We start from the raw sequence: 17857 nt of genomic DNA on the forward strand, positions 1-17857 counted from the left end.
TATACATGTTACAGTTGTGTAACTTGGTGTTCTTGTGGGACTCCTAACAGTGGGTGCAGGGCCTGTCCCTGTTGCTTGCTTTAGGGACCCATTCTTCCTACAGGATTGCTAAATCTATTCTTAATAGAAGAGGACATGCCTAATATCGCCACTACTTGATAGAATATGTCTGGCAGGTATCCATATGAAGTCCACCTTTTTCTGAAGGTTAAAGGAGGAGGAGGAATGGATGGGGAGTGGGAGCAGTGGAGGTAGGAGGGAGTTACTGAGAAGAGAGGAGGGAGGGGAAATTTTGATTGGGATGTAAAAATAAAAAATAATAAAAATAAACTCATGCCCAAAAAGGAGAATATCAATGGTTATCATACTTAAACTTGAGGTATTAAAAGAATGGCCCTCTAGGGACATTGGCACTTACTGTAATTTTAAAATGTGTTTGGAGTTGTATAGAAATAGTTAAATAAAATTAGTCATAATTTTGATCGGATCTAATACATAATGTGTTTCCCTTCTTCTTGGAATAGTTATATCATGTTTAGGGATTATTATGACCTGGTATTCACCCACCTGAAATAAATAAGTGTAGTTCTAAAAAGAGTTTGAGCTCCTGCTGCTCTTGCAGAGGGCTGAATTTCAGTTCCCAGCATCTATATGGCAGAACACAATAATTTGTAACTTCAGTTCTGTGGGATTAAATGCTCTCTCTGGCCTCCAAGAGTACCTATATTCATGTGAACACACAGCCCTTGCACCCACCAAAAACAAAACAAAAGGCCACAGCATCTTGGGTCTGCTCCTTCTTGGTGTAGTCCATCTCTGTTTTTTACATCACTGCTTATCTTAATCAGAGCACCTGGAGAATCCAATCCCCACTTCTTGTCTTCATGTATTTCATGTATACTCCCTCAGTATACAAGTATAATCTTATAAGATTCCTCTGGAGCTGTACACTTGTAATGTGTCTACCCGCAGAATGTGCCAGAAGCCATAGGCAGGTATTCATAGTCAGCCATCAGTCATGCCATGATGTCAGCAAGCCTCCATGAATAGCTAGGCCAAAACATCTGTGGTGTGTAACCCGATGGGAGTCTAGGGAAGTGTGGATGAAACATGTGGGAAGGAATCAGACTAGGCAAGGTAGGCACTGCCTAAGACATCTGTACCAGCAAGGAAAGGGGCATCATGAGAGAGATTCAAAGAGCTCACACACTCCAAGGCTGGAGAGATCAGGAGAGAGGACCTGGCTGTGGCTTGCTTTCCTTCTTCAGGCCGATGCCTGTGAAAAGTCAGCAGGCTCTGAGCTCTGCTGTTTGAAAAGCCCTTCCAGGTCCCTATTTTTCACCTCAGAGACATCTGATGTAGGAATAGGAACATGGCCTTAGTTTCCTTCCAAGCCATCTCCATTGCAGCATGTGGAGAGGCTTAGTGCCAGGGTAGCTTCCACAACGTGCACTCATGAGTTCCAGGAAGGTATCCTTAGTGGCTTGGCCTGTCAGTGGTATGTGGTAGCGCAATGGTGTCTCTGACCAGACAACAAGTGCATTTTCCAAGCCCCCTGATATGGGTCATCACTCCCACAAGAACCGTCACCAGTCTCCATTTGTGCATACCATGGTTGGCCAGTCTGAAATCCTTGCTGGTTGGAAAAAATACATGATTCCTGTGTGTGAGAGTTTGGAAGTGAAGCTAAATGGTGTGTATCTGTTAGAGAGCAAACACAGGCATTGGGATCCATCCCCAGAAATATTCCCCCATCTCTCTCTCTTTCTTCTCTCTCTCTCTCTCTCTCTCTCTCTCTCTCTCTCTCTCTCTCTCTCAGACACACACACACACATACACACACACACAGCCAATGAAGGTTTGTTAAGGACAGAGAAAGGGAGTAAGGAAGAAAGTGAGTCAAGACAAAACAAAACACACTGTCAGATTATCTTTCCAAAGCCCAAATCTCAGTGTGGGCGAGTTCCTTTCTCTCTAAACTCTGTGGACACATAATTGACATATGGGAAAGAATACTGCTCATAAGAACATGTCTTGCCAAATTGTCAAAACCCAACATTTTACATCAGTGACACCCAGAAGGAAAGACTGTCAACTGCCAGAGTTCCCTCCACCTCTCATTTCTCACTTGTGCCATGATATCCATGAGCTTGGTTCTCTTACAGGCCTTTAAAAGTCTTTTCTGGCTCCTACAAGGCTGTCAAGGATCCTAAAAAAAGAAAATAATGAGGCAGAGTACAATCCAGGTAGGCTGTAAGTCCCCTGGGCAGGACTCCAGGTCTGTGGCCAAGTGGCACTTACCTTCCATAGGGCTCTTTGGGGAAAAAAGGGCATAGACTCAAATCTGGCTACTTCCTGCAGGCATGGGGCAGTGTGGGGAAGGGGAGAGCCAGGTGTCCATGTTTAGCAAGAGGTGTGGCTGGAAAGGCATCCCATGAAGTGTCATCCCGGAGAAGGCAGGCATAACAGATGCCTTGGGGGAGAGGAGAAGGCAGGTATCTAGGGAAAAAAAACTTGTTATTGCTAAAGATGAGTGTGTCAGGATGAGGAGCAGGTAGGCCCTTCATTGTGGCATCCTGGAAAAATGGAGGGTGGAGGGTCTTGCCTGCTGGACAGACGAAGTGTCTTGAGTAGGTGCCCGCTTGAGCCTGGGGAGATGTTACCAGCATGAGTGTCCCAAGAGCTTGGCAGCTGAGGGTGTGGTGAGGATTACCATGTGAGGTCCTGTCCATCGAGGTTCAAGAGACCTAGGAGTTAACTGTTTGAGGGGTACTCTGTGCCCTGGGGAGAGCAGGGCAGGTTTAGGGGCATTAGGGTCCACTGGTGTGGTGGCAGGAAGACAACTGTCAGCGTGTGAATGGAGAAGGGACCTTAAAAGGGAGAGGTAGGGTAGGTACCCCACCAGTGGAGGAGTTTGAACTGGAAGGTGATGGTTAAGGAGAAAGGGCCTGCCATAAAGCAGCCCAAAGGGGCTAAGGCCCATAGGGGAATGCCGGTTGGCCCTGAGGCAAGGGCCAAGATAACCTGAGTTCAATGGAAAGCTTGCTCAGTTGTTGTTTGATGAGTCCCATTGTCCAGGAGATGTTGAGCTCCACCACATCTGCTGTTTCCCTGGAGACTGGAAATGCTTTTATCCACCTTGTAAAAGTGTCCACAAGTATTAAGAGATAACGAAGTTTTTTCATGAGTAGGCATTTAAGTGGAATTAACCTGCCAATCTTTGCCCGGTTGGTGTCCACGCAGCTGGTGTATGTGGAGAACTCCTTGTGGGTTGGCCTGGGCACACGTCTGGCAGGAGGAATGAAGCTGTAAAATAGAATCTTGGAGATGGGCGAGGTTAAAAGGGACTCCAAGAAGTGGAACAAAGCTTTGGGGAAGTGGCTAAGGATATAATTGTCCTACAAGAATGTAGGGCAGTGGCAGAGTTTTAAGTGGGGAGGAACAGGTCCTGTCTACCCCCATAGCTGAAATTGGTGAGAGAAACTAAAGGCCCAAGTGAAAATAAAAATAATGGATTTACCCATCACTTGTAGCATGACCCTAGGCTAGGAGAGGGTTACGGGATATACCAAGTCTGGGCAGCGTCAATCCTCTGCCAGGCTGAGACATTTGAAGGCTGGCAGAGTTTCACTTGCCAATGGTGATGAGGCCAGACCTCCATGGCATGGCCTAGAGGACAAGCCAGCACAGGGGCATTGTGATTTCCAGTGTCTGGGTTGCTGGCAGATAGGGCACAACCTCGGAGCAGCTGTAGTGCAATATCGTGCCATTTGACCATTTAGACCACCTTTGATAGAGCCCCGTGGTTGGCTTCCCTTGTCCCCCTTCCTGTGACCTTAGGGCAGCTGCTAAGACCTGGGCCTGTAGATTGTTGTAGCTTTGTCTGTCGGGAAGACTCAGCTGATTCCTCTCGGGCATTAAAAACTTTAAAGGCCATATTCTCCAATTCCCATATAGGAGTTTGGGGACCATCCTAAACTTTTTTAAACTCTTTCCTAATATCTAGTACTGACTGAGGAAACAGAATGATTAGTAGAAAAGAAACCTAGCTGCTTTTCTACCTGAGGGAGATTTGGAAGAGAAAAGGGAGCATGGGAGGGGCTAGCCCAGTGTAAAGAGAGAGTTCAGCATGGAGCAGTGAGGTGGTAGGGGAAGGGAAAGGTGGAAGTTGTACCTCCAAATTGGGAAAGCAAGGGGAAAGAATGTAGCTCCATAGGAGGGGGTTGGGGAGTGTGGGCTTGAGGGAGTGGGGGAGGGGCCAGTGCCTCTGGTAGCATGGTGCTATGAGAGACTGGCTACTAAGGGAAGGGAGGGGTGAAAGTGCAGAGACCAAAAACCATGGGCACATATATATATATATATATACAAACATCTTTTTAAATTGAGTCTGTCTGATACAAATGAACAAAGTAGGCTCAATTTAAAAAGATTTTGGTAAGAGGCTTACAGGGGGAAAAGTGGACCTGGCTTTGAACTGTATAAAGCAAGCTCTCCGGCGATGCAAAAATTCCCAATCAAGTTAAATCAAAACAAGCCAAATTAAGAAATACCAGGTTTAGCCAGATGGTGGTGGCGCACGCATTTAATCCCAGCACTCGAGAGGCAGAGGCAGGTGGATCTCTGTGAGTTTGAGGTCCGCCTGGTCTACAAGAGCTAGTTCCAGGACAGGAACCAAAAGCTATGGAGAAACCCAGTCTCAGAAAATCCAAAAAAGAAAAAAAAAGAAAAGAAAAAAAAAGAAATATCCAGGTTTAATAGCAGATCTGCACTCTCAGATGGCCCCAAGTGGGAACCTGGAAGCTGCAGGAATACAGCCCCTGAGAGGAAGAAAGGGAGACCAAATGTTCCTCTTTCTGGAAATCACTTAAGTACCCTGGGGATGTGTCGCGGCCCCCCTCGACCAGCAAGGAGGATGCGCAACACCGGAGCTCTTCTTGCTAAGCAGTTTATTCCAGGACTTTATTCACAGCAATCTTTTCCCTTCTCTTTCTCTCCTTCTGTCTCTTCCTCTCTCCTCCGGGCAAACCTCTCCCAGCCCTTAAGTAGGCCTGGGCCGCCAACCTCAGATTGCCAGGTGGGCACTGCCCATAGGTCCACGCATATGCAAGCAGCTGACAGTCATTGCATGATAATAGCATAAGTCAGGCTTTAGCCATAGGAGTTGATTATCACAGAGAGCACTCGCTTTCGGGATTGCGGAGGGCGGGAGCCAGCACCATCAGGTGCAACTCCACGCAGCTCTCTACATTGCCATCAGGTGTGGCTTCATGCAGCTCGCTACAGGGATGGGGTCAGGACCTGGCCTGCTGGGATTTGGAGTCCAGACCAGGCCTTGGGGCTGGGACAGATGTGAGGGACTGGGGCCTATGCTCCCAACTTGACACTGTGTGTGCCTATTATGCTTTAAGTATTTGAATGTGGTATTGAGCCCAACACCATCCACTCATGCATTCATGGTTTTATATTTTTAAGTTGGAACCTTAAAGAATCATCCTTCAAGCTTAAATTCCAGATCCATTTATGGCACCCTCTCTGAGCTGCAGCCAGCAAGCTTGTTCTTCCATTGTCCTCTGAAGCTCTGTAATTGCTGCCATCAGTCCAGAGTAGATCAACCTGATTCCAGAGCCCAGAGGTGTCTTCTGATCACAGGAAAATGACTAGGTCAGCAACAGTACGAGGCCCTTACCTGTCACTCAAAAGTCATCTCCTCTTTGCTCAAAAACACCCCAATCCTGGCTCCAGATTTGAGATTCCTTTGGACTTACTCTTCCCCTTTGTGGGTGCCACTGCCTCAGAATGTGACACACGTGAGGGGGCAGCACTGCCTCAGAATGTGACACATGGGAGGGGGTCACTGACTCAGAATGTGACACATGGGAGGGGTCACTGACTCAGAATGTGACACATGGGAGGGGTCAATGTCTCACAATGTGTATCTTATAATCTTAGAGTCAGAGTGAACGTGGGTGGGTTGACCAGTTTACATGTTTATTTCCATGTTTTGTCTTTTATGTATTAATGGATGTGTCTCATTTTTTTCATTATTGCTTGCTTGCTTGCTTATTGATTGATTGATCGAGCAATGACTTCTTGTGTATTTCTTTGCTTGCTTACTTACTTATCTATCTGTTCAGCCCATCTCATTTACTTACTTCTTTAAAAAATGACCCACCTAGTTATTTACTTACTTACTTATTTGTTCATTTATTCCTTCACTTCCTTATCTTCTTTCATACATCTGTTTATTTATTTGCTCAGCCTGACTCATTTATTTACTTATTGAAAGTTTCAATTAAATAATAATATTTTATTCATTTATTTATTCTTTGTTTGCTTATTTGTCTATTTTTATGTATATATTTACTTACTTTCCTAATTATTTTTTTACTTTTTAAAATTTACTTAATTTTTTTTTCGTTGGGAATGTACATCATTTATTTCCTTCCTTCCTTCCTTCTTTCCTTCCTTCCTTCTTTCTTTCTGTCTCCTGACTGTCCTGAAACATAACTGGCTAAGAAAATGGTGGCCTCCATCTCACTGGTGCTGGGTGAGTGTCAGCAAAGCAGCTCCTGAAATGGAATTTGACACACACACACACACACACACACACACACACGTATATGACATGTACAGATGGGGGGGTTCCAATGTTTTCAGAGGAAGGTGCTCACTGGTAATAATAAATGTGCTGGTAAATAAGGCTGGAAATCGCTGAATATTAAATCATTAAAACTCTTCAAATAAATAGCAATTCCGTTTCTCTCTCTCTCTCTTTCTCTCTCTCTCTCTCTCTCTCAGACACATACACACACACACACACACACACACACACACACACACCATAGACCAGCACATCAAGACTGACTGCAACAAACAAAAGAAGAAGAAAAATGGAAAGAAGACACCCCTGCTGGACAGGATCTGATCTGATCTGAGAATAAATTCATCGAATGGCTGCGAACAGCATTTCATTGAGAAGAGATTACACATTTTATGCTGTATAGTAAGTTAGTTAGTTAGTTAGATAAAGAGGAGCCTGTGAACTGGGTTGGGGTGTGGCTTCTCAGGTCAGGTCAGGTCAGGGAGGGGCTGAGGAGTGTACCATTGGCCTTGACAATAGGCACCAGTCAGGTGTTAGTGTCAGGGCCTGAGAGTTCCTCAAAGGGAATGAATGGAGACACTTGCTTGTCTAAAAACTGCCTGAGATTTGGGAAAGAACTTATGTATAGCCACACTGGCTTGTTTCTTAGGTCCATTTGATATTGAGGGATATTAATGGCCAGTGGATGTCAACTCTGGTTATTTTTATTTATTTTTTTTGGTGGTAGTGTTTGTGTGTTTCCCTTCTTTGAGTTGTGGTGGTGGAGAGTTGTCAGATGTCTGTGTTATTATGGGAGTTGTAGGCTTGTGCTTTGCCTTCTAGTACTTTGTGTAAGGCTGGGTTTGTGGCTACCTATTGTTTAAATCTGTTTTTGTCCTGGAATATCTTTTTTCTCCATTGATGTTGAATGCAAGCTTTGCTGGGAATAGTACTCTGGGCTTGCCTCCATGGTCTTTTAGTGTCTGCAAGCACATCTATCCAAGACATTCTGGCTTTCATGTTTTCCGTTGAGAAGTCAGGTGTAATTCAACTGCCTATGGACACCTGATCTTTGATGAGGAAACCAGAAATACATGGAAGACCATTCCTCTCCCTTATAAGAGATCATGTCAGCACAAAGAAGCCACCCTATTGCTGAGACACTCCACCTCCCAAAATAAATTTGGTGGAAATGAATTCCCACACAGACCTCAACCTAAAACCAGATATCTTGAACCTAACAGAAGAAAAAGAAGGGAAGATTCCTGAAATCAATGACATAGGAAAAGACTTTCTGAGCAGAACACTATTAACACAGACACTAATTTCAACAATTAATAAATGGGATCTCATGAAACTGAAAACCTTCTACATGGCAAAAGATCCCAGCATACAGACAAGTGGCAGCTTACAGAATGGTAAAATATTTTTTATCAACTACACACCTAATAGAGGGCTAATATCCAAAATTATATAAAAAAACTCAAACAAAATGTATAAAGAACTCAAAAGGCTAGATATCAAGAAAACAAATGACTCAATTAAAACTGGGGTATAGATCTAATCAGAGAATTCTCAATAGGGAATCTTAAGTGGCTGAGAAAGAATTAAATGTTCAACATTATCAGTCATTAGTGAAATGCAAACCAAGTCTGCTTTGAGAGTCCATTTTACACCTGTCAGAATCCCTAGGATCAATAATACGAGTGACAGTTCCTGCTGGCAAGGACGTAGAATAAGGGGGACACTCATCCACTGCTGGTGGGAGTGCAGACTCATACAGTCACTATGGAAATGAGTGTGGGGGCACCTTAGACAGATGGGAACTGATCTACCTCGTGATCCAGCTCTATCACTCTTGGGCATTTACCCAAAGGAACCTTCATCCTACCACAGAGATGCTTACTCAACCATGTCCATTGCTGCTCTATTAATAATGCCCAGAAATTGGATAACATATTCAAGACATGAATATGAATGGATAATAAAAATTGGAACCTTTACACAAATGAATATTACTCAGCCATTAAAAAGAATTAAATTCACAGTAAATGGGTAGAACTAGGGGGAGAAATCACCCTGAGTGAGGTACCCAGACACAGAAAGCCAAATGTGGCATGTATTAGCTTACATGTGGATATACATAATCACAGAGATTAAGCATAGAGCAACAGACTAAGGAGGAGAGAAGCATCTCATCAGGAAAGAAGAAATAGAATAGAAAGGTACAGGCTGGTGAGGGGAGGTGCAAGGAGAGAAATAGAGGGACGAGGGAGTGTATACAGGGAGAAAGAGCTAAAACTAAGGCCACGGAAGTAGTGTGCAGTGGCATGGGTATTGATACAGTCGATGCTTCCTGAAATAAATGCATATGTGAAGGCAATCTAACAGAGAAATCAAATAACAGGGTGATGAGACTGTGTCTGAGAGCTTTCTCCTCCTGTCTTGCATTCCAGTCTTTAGGTTGGGATTAAAGATGTGCACCACTGGGATTAAAGGCGTGCACCGCCAGGTTTCTATGGCAAACTAGTGTGGCTACTGAGATTAAAGGTGTGTGCTACCACTTACTCTCTGATCTTCAGCTAAACTTTCTTTATTAAAATACAAATGAAATATCACTACACGTAAGTATCACGAAACATTGTAAAGGAGGGGACACATAGATTATAAGAGCCAGAGCATCATGGAGTTTGCTGTGACATTGTATCTCCTAGGAATGTCAGAATCTACACCAATAAAATCTTATTAACATGGCTGCTTAAGTATGAGCTGAATAAGGACAAGAGGCAATCTATAAGGGACAAGGGGCCAACCAGCCCCACACAAAGAACTATAGGGAACTCACAAATGCCGGGAGTGGAGAAACAGTTTTAGTCCTACTGTGGGAAGAGTACACGAAATGCTTATCCAATACCAAATGGTGAGCCCTGAATCATACATACAAATAACATTATACTAAATTAAAGTATGCGTGTGTTATAGTTTCTTAGGTACTTAACAGTATGAATCCTTGTGATTTTTTTCACATATCCATACTATTATTTTGCTCTCCTTTCTCCCTGTGTATTTATCTCCCTTCAACCTAATTATAACCCTGACAGCATACAGACAAGTAACATACAGATTGGGCAGGTTACATACACATATGCATGTAAAAAATTAATGAAAAATCCATGAATTTGAAAGGGAACAAGGAGGCATATAAGAGCCGGTTTGAAGAAGAAAAGTAAAAGGAGAAATGATGTTTCATTGTTACAAAATATTTGTATAACTATGTAAAGACGTGTTGCATTTGTTGAATTATATGTAAAAATGTGTTGCTGTTTTACCTTGTCTGCCTAAGGCACCTGATTAGTCTAACAAAAAGCTAAATGGCCAATAGCAAGAAAGAGGTATAGGCAGGACTTGCAGGCAGGGAAAGTGAGTAGCAGGAGGAATTTAGGATTAGAAAGGAAGAAAGAAAAAGAGATACCAGGGAGAAACCAGTGGCCAATCAGACACACATGGAGGAAGCAGGAAACCAAGACATACAGAATAAAAGAAAGGTAAAAAGCCCCAAGGAAAAATGTAGATGAATAGAAACAGGTTAAATTAAGTTCAAAAAGCTAGCAGGACGAGCCTAAGCTAACACTAAGCACTTATAATTAATAAGAAGCATTCATAATAAATTATTTGGGAGTTTCTTGGTGGCCCAAAGGAAAATTCCAATACACATAATACAATAAATAAAATAAAGAAGTAGTTGTTTTTAAAGAATTAACATGAAAGGTAAAAAAGGGACACAGCCAAGACTGTTAAATAGACAAGCTTGTCTCAGAAAAAAAAAGAAGATAAAAAGAGATGTAACATATCCCTATTACCTGCTCTGAAGAATTTTTCACAGATACTGCCACGGCATAACCACATGGGAATAAGGTGGCCTGCATTAATTAAAAGAGTTTCTAATAGTAAAGTATATTACAGTTGCTTATGACTTAAAATGTCATTATAAAATATCTAGCAAATTAAATTCAACTTGATTACATTATCATTTCTTCCCACTACATTCCTTAGGATGAATTTTAATTTATTAACGCCATGTATCACTAAGCTAAAATCCTGATACAATTATCTCACTTGATCCTGAGTGGCATTCAGAAGTAGACATAGAAAGCAAGCTTGTCAGGTTTTTGTGTGTCTATGACTACCAGCCTGATGACTGTAGACTTCAACTTTTTAAAATTTGTACAAAAAAAATGTTTCAATGAGTTCTTTGATGAGGAATGATTTTAGAAGGACTAGTATGTGAAAACTTGCTTTATTTAAGCACCCGTAGAACATTAATCCTTTCTCACTTCAGTCTTCTATAAAAAGAATCCAGGAGTAGTTAATGCATAAGCAATAGCTATTACAATAGTCTTACTAATTGACCTTGTAATGACAAAATATGGGAGGTCTTGGTCAAACAGAGATAATACTTCCAATTCAAATGTCTTAGCTAAAGTGATTTTGTATTTCTTCTGTAGACTCTTCTCAAACTCACAGAGATCCCCCTGCCTCTGCCTCTTGAGTACTGGGAGTAAAGGAATGTACCACCACTGACCAGCAAATTTTGTACTTCTTAAGGCATCTTGAAACTAAGATGAGTGTTGAAATGAATTTTGAGAACTTAGGTCCTGATAAAACTGTACAAGAATACTTTTTATTTGCCTTTATTTTTTTAAAAAAGATCTTTATTATTTTTATTTTATGTATAAAGTGTTTTGCCTACATGTATGTCTGTATACCACACGTGTGTCTGGTGCCCACCAAGGCCAGAAGAGGGCATCAGACCTCCTGAAATTAGAGTTATAGTTATGGGTCCTGGGGATTTAACCCATTTCTTTGGAAGAGCAGGCAGTGCTCTTACCCATGGAGCCATTTCACCAGGCCCAGGGATATTTTACAAAACAAAACAACAATAAAAGATACTATGGAAAACAACTGGGCACTGCTGCAAAAGTACTTGATTGTCTCAAACACAGATGAGGAGACACACTGATGGCTAGGAAAGACTGAAACTCAAAAGGGCTGCTAGGGACAAAACTACAATTCTAGCCAGAGGCACAACAGCTGCAAGATTTAGAAATCTAAGCTTTTGCCCTAGGACTTCCCACCACTGTCTGGGAACTGGCATAGCCTTCTTGCTTAAGAGTACTCGCAAGAGGCTTTCTGACGTCACGCAGGCGGAGACTTTAAAATCCAAATGGCTCCTGGTTGGCATTGGTGGGTGTCTTCCTAAGCAGTTGTGCATTTTACTGGAAGTGGGCGCTGGGGGTCAAGAACCAGAGAGAAAGGTAACTGCTGGCATGGGGTTAACTCTGTTCCTGCTAAGAAACTCTGTGGCATCAGCGACCTGGGGCGGTATCTGCCAGGTTCTGGGTTCAGGGATCAGTAAGTTTGTGTGGGCAGCGCCTGGAGAGGGAAAAGAGGATGCTGATTGCTGACCAAGGTGTTCCGCAGGGAGGGGGAGAAGGGGAGGACTGCCTGGGAGGGACAGGTTAAAACACTGCGTTCCTGTGGTAATGCAGCATCTGAAAAGCCATGTAAGAAGAAAAAGTCTGGGAAACTGAAGGCTTGAGAATAAGACCTAAGTGGAATGTAAGCAGTCGAACAAGGAGTGATGTGACTCAGTGCACAGCCTATTGTGCTAAAGTCCCCAGCTCAAACAAACAATAAAGTGGGTGTTATTATTTGGTGTTAGTATTTGGGAATCTGCATTGGCCTGCCTGTCCTTAGGGTCCTGACAGGAAACCTCCTCACCTGTAGCCACTAAGAGCACTTCACCTGTAGCCACTTCTGGGCACATTTGCTATGGTTCCTTGTAACAGGTGGACCTACCCCTAACCTCCCCCTTCTCCTGTGTCTACCTCCCTCTCTCTCCCGCACTCTTTACCCCATGGGACTAGTCTGCTCCCCTCTCTGCCTCCTCTGTTCCTTCTCTCTCATCTTCCAATAAGCCTCCTATATAAGCCTTATTGCATAGCGTGACTTCTCTTCACTACATATATATATATATATATATAATTTTATCAACAGTGAGTTCTGTCTTATCCTAGAAAGAAGCCAGGGCAGGACCAGAAAAAGCTGAGTGGCTAGCGTCTAGTGCTGCAGAGACGAAGACAGGGTCTGACATAGGTATGCTTATGATACTAAAATATTTTGAGAATGGAAGCAGCCTCTACATTATGTTATGGAATGGATTGCTTGTCTTTACTGAAAGGGAGATTAGAACCAGAAAGACAATAGTGGGTATTAAACTATGGGGTTAAACATAAAGCAAGAAAAGTAGATATTAGGAAAAGAGAATGAATCCTGATTTTGAAGCCAAAGGAAACATTTTGAGGAGAGTTAAGGAGCCTGAGATTTCTTGTCAAGCAGTCTGTGAGTTACCATTGAAATAGACATAAGAGATACCAGTGATGTATTCGGGATAACACATTGAAATTTTGCGATCATGGATTGCCGTGTGATGCAGGAATCATATATGTTCATTTTTGCATTGTCTTGCTCGAGTGTATTGAATACTTGAAGTTGCGTAGGTGTTATCTTTAGTGAGGACTTAAGTATACATGACAAACAAATACAGCACACAGGGAAAATACTATCGTAAAGGAATAAACTTAGTTACTCTTCTACTTCAGAATAAAAGTGACAATTATTGCTTAATGCTCCACTTGCATCTGGAACATTTTTCTGATATTGAAATCATGAATTAGGTTCTGAGCATGAAGCGCAGTTCCATTTCCACCGGTGGTGCTGGCTGCCTCTCCACACAGGAATTAAGATCTCAGGACCTCGACGAACCAGACCTTTATACCCGTCAAGCGTAAGTGCCTCCAACTATGATCTCAGCTGCATGCTGCCATGTTCTGTACCTAGTTCTCAGAAACTGTAGAATCAGATGGTGAAAGTGGGTCTTCTCTAGTTCCACACTTGAGTCGCTCACTCTCCAAAGGTTAGTAATTCCTTCAGAGAGCTTTGGTTTTACTGTCTAAGTCTGGCAGTATTAATTATATTAGCAATTAAACTAAGAAAATGTCAATATAAACTCAATTTAAAATAACAATCTTATTATAAGGTTTCAAAACTAAAATGGTTTTATTTATTTATTTGCTTCTTTGTTTGTTTTGGTTTGTTTTGGAGACAAGATTTCTCGATGCAGCCCTAGTTTTCCTGGCATTCACTCTGTAGACCAGGTTAGCATCGAACTTTGGGATATACCTTTCTCTGCTTCCAAAGTGCTCAGATTAAAGGTGCGTGCCACCACCACCTACAATGCTTTTAATTTAAAAAAAAAATCTGGGTAAGCAAGATGACTCAGCAGGTAAAGGCACTTATCAACAAACCCAAACACCTGCTTTCAATCCCCAGACCCACATGGTAGAAGAGAACCTGCTGCATCAGCAGCTACTGACCACCAGCTGCTCGCTCTCTTTCTCTCTCTCTCTCTCTCTCTCTCTCTCACACACACACACACACACAAACACACACAATAATAAATGTAATAAAGTTAAAATATTTCCAATGCAAAACAATTTCATTGGGCAGCAAAACATGGTCTCCCCTTTTAACGTCAGATCCCATTAATATCTGACTAACGAAAGACAGTTAGAATCTATTCTGCTGCTGCATTCAGACTGTCCTAGCAGCCAGTCTCTAGGTAGCAATGTATGCATGAAAGGATGAGCATGAGAAGAACAAACAACATCTTAGTTTTGATGTAGTGATACCTAGATATACATACCTTGGAGAACATGTCTAGTCTAGATCAGCAGTTGTCTGGATTGTAGGTGGGGAAGTTTGATACAGATTGACAGGAAACAGTCTGTTATTTGTATGACCTGGGGTATGACCTCACCTTTTTGTACTTTGAATCCCTTGTGTATAAAAATGGGGATAGGTTGAACGGTGGTGCACGTATTTAATTAAACGGAGACAGTCTAAACTCTGGGTTTGAGGCCAGCCTGGTCTACAGACAAATTCCAAGACAACCAGAGCTACACAGAAAAACCTGTCTTCCAAAAAAAGAAAGAAAAAGAGTGGAAATACTGGGAGATTGCTCAGTGGTTTAGAGTCGTTCCTATTCTACCACAGGACCCAAATTCAGTTCCCAGTACCCACATTGGGCAGGTCACAACCGCCTGTGACTCCAGCTCAAGGAGATCTGGTGCCCCTTTTGTGACCTCCATAGGCACTCTCGTGCATGTGTGGTTATGCCTTACAAACAAAATATACATAGAATATAAAATAGAACTTTTCACTTTTTTAATGGAGATAATGGCAGACTCTCCTTTACAAGTTGTTCTGAATATTTATTGAGTGTTTATATAGGTCAACTGCTCTTAAGTTCTTCATGCATATTAACTCTTGATACTCGGTGACAACTTTCCCTTAAGGCACAATGGCAAACAAGGGAGTACAAAAAAGGGAGCAGTTATAGGGGCATAAATAGAGATGAAAGTGTTTAGGTTATTGAACAGGCCTTTAGACTACTTGGTACAGAAGATCTATGGGCCTGAAACACACCTTTAAGGATAATATATGTGTTGATAATGTCATGCACAAGGAAATTTGGTTTGTTATTTGTGGTGCTGAGGATTGAGCACAAGCTGAACAAAACACTGAGATATATCCCTGTCAAAGAAGTACATTTGATTCCCCCCATATTTTATACCTAAAACTGCTGTAACTTCATGGTATGCTCTCCTGCTTTAAGGAATGCATTGTCTTTAGTTATTTAAAGCTTATAGACTAATGTTTGATGCTGTTGTTACGATGTGTGTGTGTGTGTGTGTTTGTGTGTGTGATGGATAGCCTTGAAATAATGCAGACTTGAACAGAGGAGGAAATGTTTTTGATTGCCTTCTTAATATGCAACTTGGTATGTTTTCAAGTTCTAAAAAAAAAGGATACAAGACCTATCCATGATAAAGTATTTATTCAGAAAAATATCCAACATCTATATAAGGTATTAAATTGTCTGATTTGAGTGATTTTGCAGTGTGGTTTAAATTCTGGTTTGTCTGAGACAGGGTTTCTCTGTCTAGCTCTGGCTGTCAGTGGAACTCACTCTGTAGACCAGGCTGGCCTTGAACTCACAGACATCTGCCTGCCTCTGGCTCAGGAGTGCTGGGATTTGCTGGGATTAAAGGTGTGAGCCACTAGCACCCAGTTTTATTGTTTTTTTAAAAGCAATGTATAAGTAAAACCCACAGTTTTACAAAAATAGCTATTCAAGTAATCCACACAAAGTTGTTTTCACCGTTAACAATTTCTATGGCATTTGACATGGGCTACAAACATGGCCCTGTGGTAAAGTACTTTCTTAGCATGTGGCTTCAGACCTGGGCTCAATTCCCAGTACCACCAAAAAGAACAAAACAAAACAAAACAACTACTTTTTACTAGGAAGACCCTTTTCCCTTCCTCAATAAAAGAGAGGTCAGGAGTGTGCCTTGTATCATCAATTCCAGCACTTTCTTATCAGACACTGGGGGGATTGCAAGTTCCAGGTCAGGCAGGGTCACATAGTAAGACCCTATCTAAAATACATAACAGCTAGGAAATCTTAAAATGAAAAATGGTCTATGTTTAGTAATAGTGCAAGTTAGTTTGAGTCATGAAAAATTTAAACAAAAATCAGTCTATAAGAAAATGTTGATGAGGGTCTGAAGAGGTGGCTCAGCATCTAAGAACACTGCTTACTCTTCCAGAGGTGCTGAGTTCAGTTCCCAGTAACCACATACTGGCTCACAACTGTCTATAGTGTGATCCCATGTCCTCGTCTGACATAAAGTTGGATGTGCAGGTAGAGTACTCATATAAATAAAAATAAGTTTTTAAAGAAAAAAAGGAAGGAAGGAAGGAAGGAAGGAAGGAAGGAAGGAAGGAAAAGAAATGAAGGAAGAAAAAGTTGATGAAGCCCGGTGGTGGTAGTGGTGGGAGCACATGCCTTTAATCCCAGCACTCAGGAGCCAGAGGCAGGAAGAGCTCTATGCGTTAGAGGCTAGCCTGGGCTACAGAGTGAGCTCCAAGACAGCCAAGCCTACACAAAGAATACCTGTCCCATAAAACCAAAAGAGTTGATGATCTAAATATTTGTGCAGTAGGACATACCTATAATCCCAGATTTGGAAAGCAGGAGAATCTATTGTTCTGGGCTATGTAAACTCATGACTCAAAAAAAAGAAGAAGAATAAAAGAAAAGAAAAACTATATGTATGTAGGACTGGAGGGTTTTTTCTGTGATTAAGAAAACTGTTTGCTCTTGCAGAGGACCTGCATTCAATTTCTGGCACTCACACAGAAACTCAAACCATCTGTAACTGCAGTTCTTCTAATCTAGGAGCACACAACACACATGCTTACATGCAGTGAAGATGTTTATATGCATAAATATACATGTACATAATAATTGACGAGAGGCTGAAGAGGTAGCTCAGAAGTTAAGAGCACTTGTTCTTCCAAAGGGCCTGTGTTCATTGCCAGCACCTGCTTGGTCAATCACAACCCTCAGTAACTCCAGTCCCCTGGATCTGATGCCCTCTTCTGGCCTACTTGAACATTGTGTGCACATGATGTACAAAGTTTACAAAACACCTAGACACATAATTTATTTAAAAAATAATTGAGCAAGACATGGTGGTGCATGCCAGTAATCCCAGCACTCTGGAAGCTGAGAGGAGAATCTTGAGTTCAAGGTTAGCCTGAGCTACATAACAAGTCCAAGGCTACCCTGGTATGTATAGCAAAAACATTTATAAATTTTAGAAAATAGATATTAAGAGGGATTACAGCATAAACAATAAAATATCAAAATGGAAAAGTCAAAATAACCAGAAAAAATCAAATATTAACTATCAAAAAAGATTTTATTAACAAATTATTTTACACATGAATGCTTTCAAATAATTAAATGTCTAATGGTTTTTAAACATGAAAGTTGTCATAGAACATAAACACAATTATCAAGAGGCTACTATATGTGTGTACAACAACTTATAGGCATCATAATAAAATCAAACCAATCACCGGCAGACATAATATGCAAAGCTCAATAATGGCTATCAAAATGTATTTAGCAAATAGGCAATTATTTTTTAAGATAAGGTCTGGCTCAGATTAGGTGAGTCTCTAGCCAGAATCTTTGGGCCTTCCTTAGTCCTCTAAATGCTGGAATTAGATGCATGCATGGCAACAACTGGCACAGCAAATGCTTTATGCATGACCATATGCCTGGTACTGTAATAGATGTCT

This window comes from Chionomys nivalis, chromosome 23 (assembly GCF_950005125.1).
Source record: "Chionomys nivalis chromosome 23, mChiNiv1.1, whole genome shotgun sequence".
Taxonomy (NCBI): Eukaryota; Metazoa; Chordata; class Mammalia; order Rodentia; family Cricetidae; genus Chionomys; species Chionomys nivalis.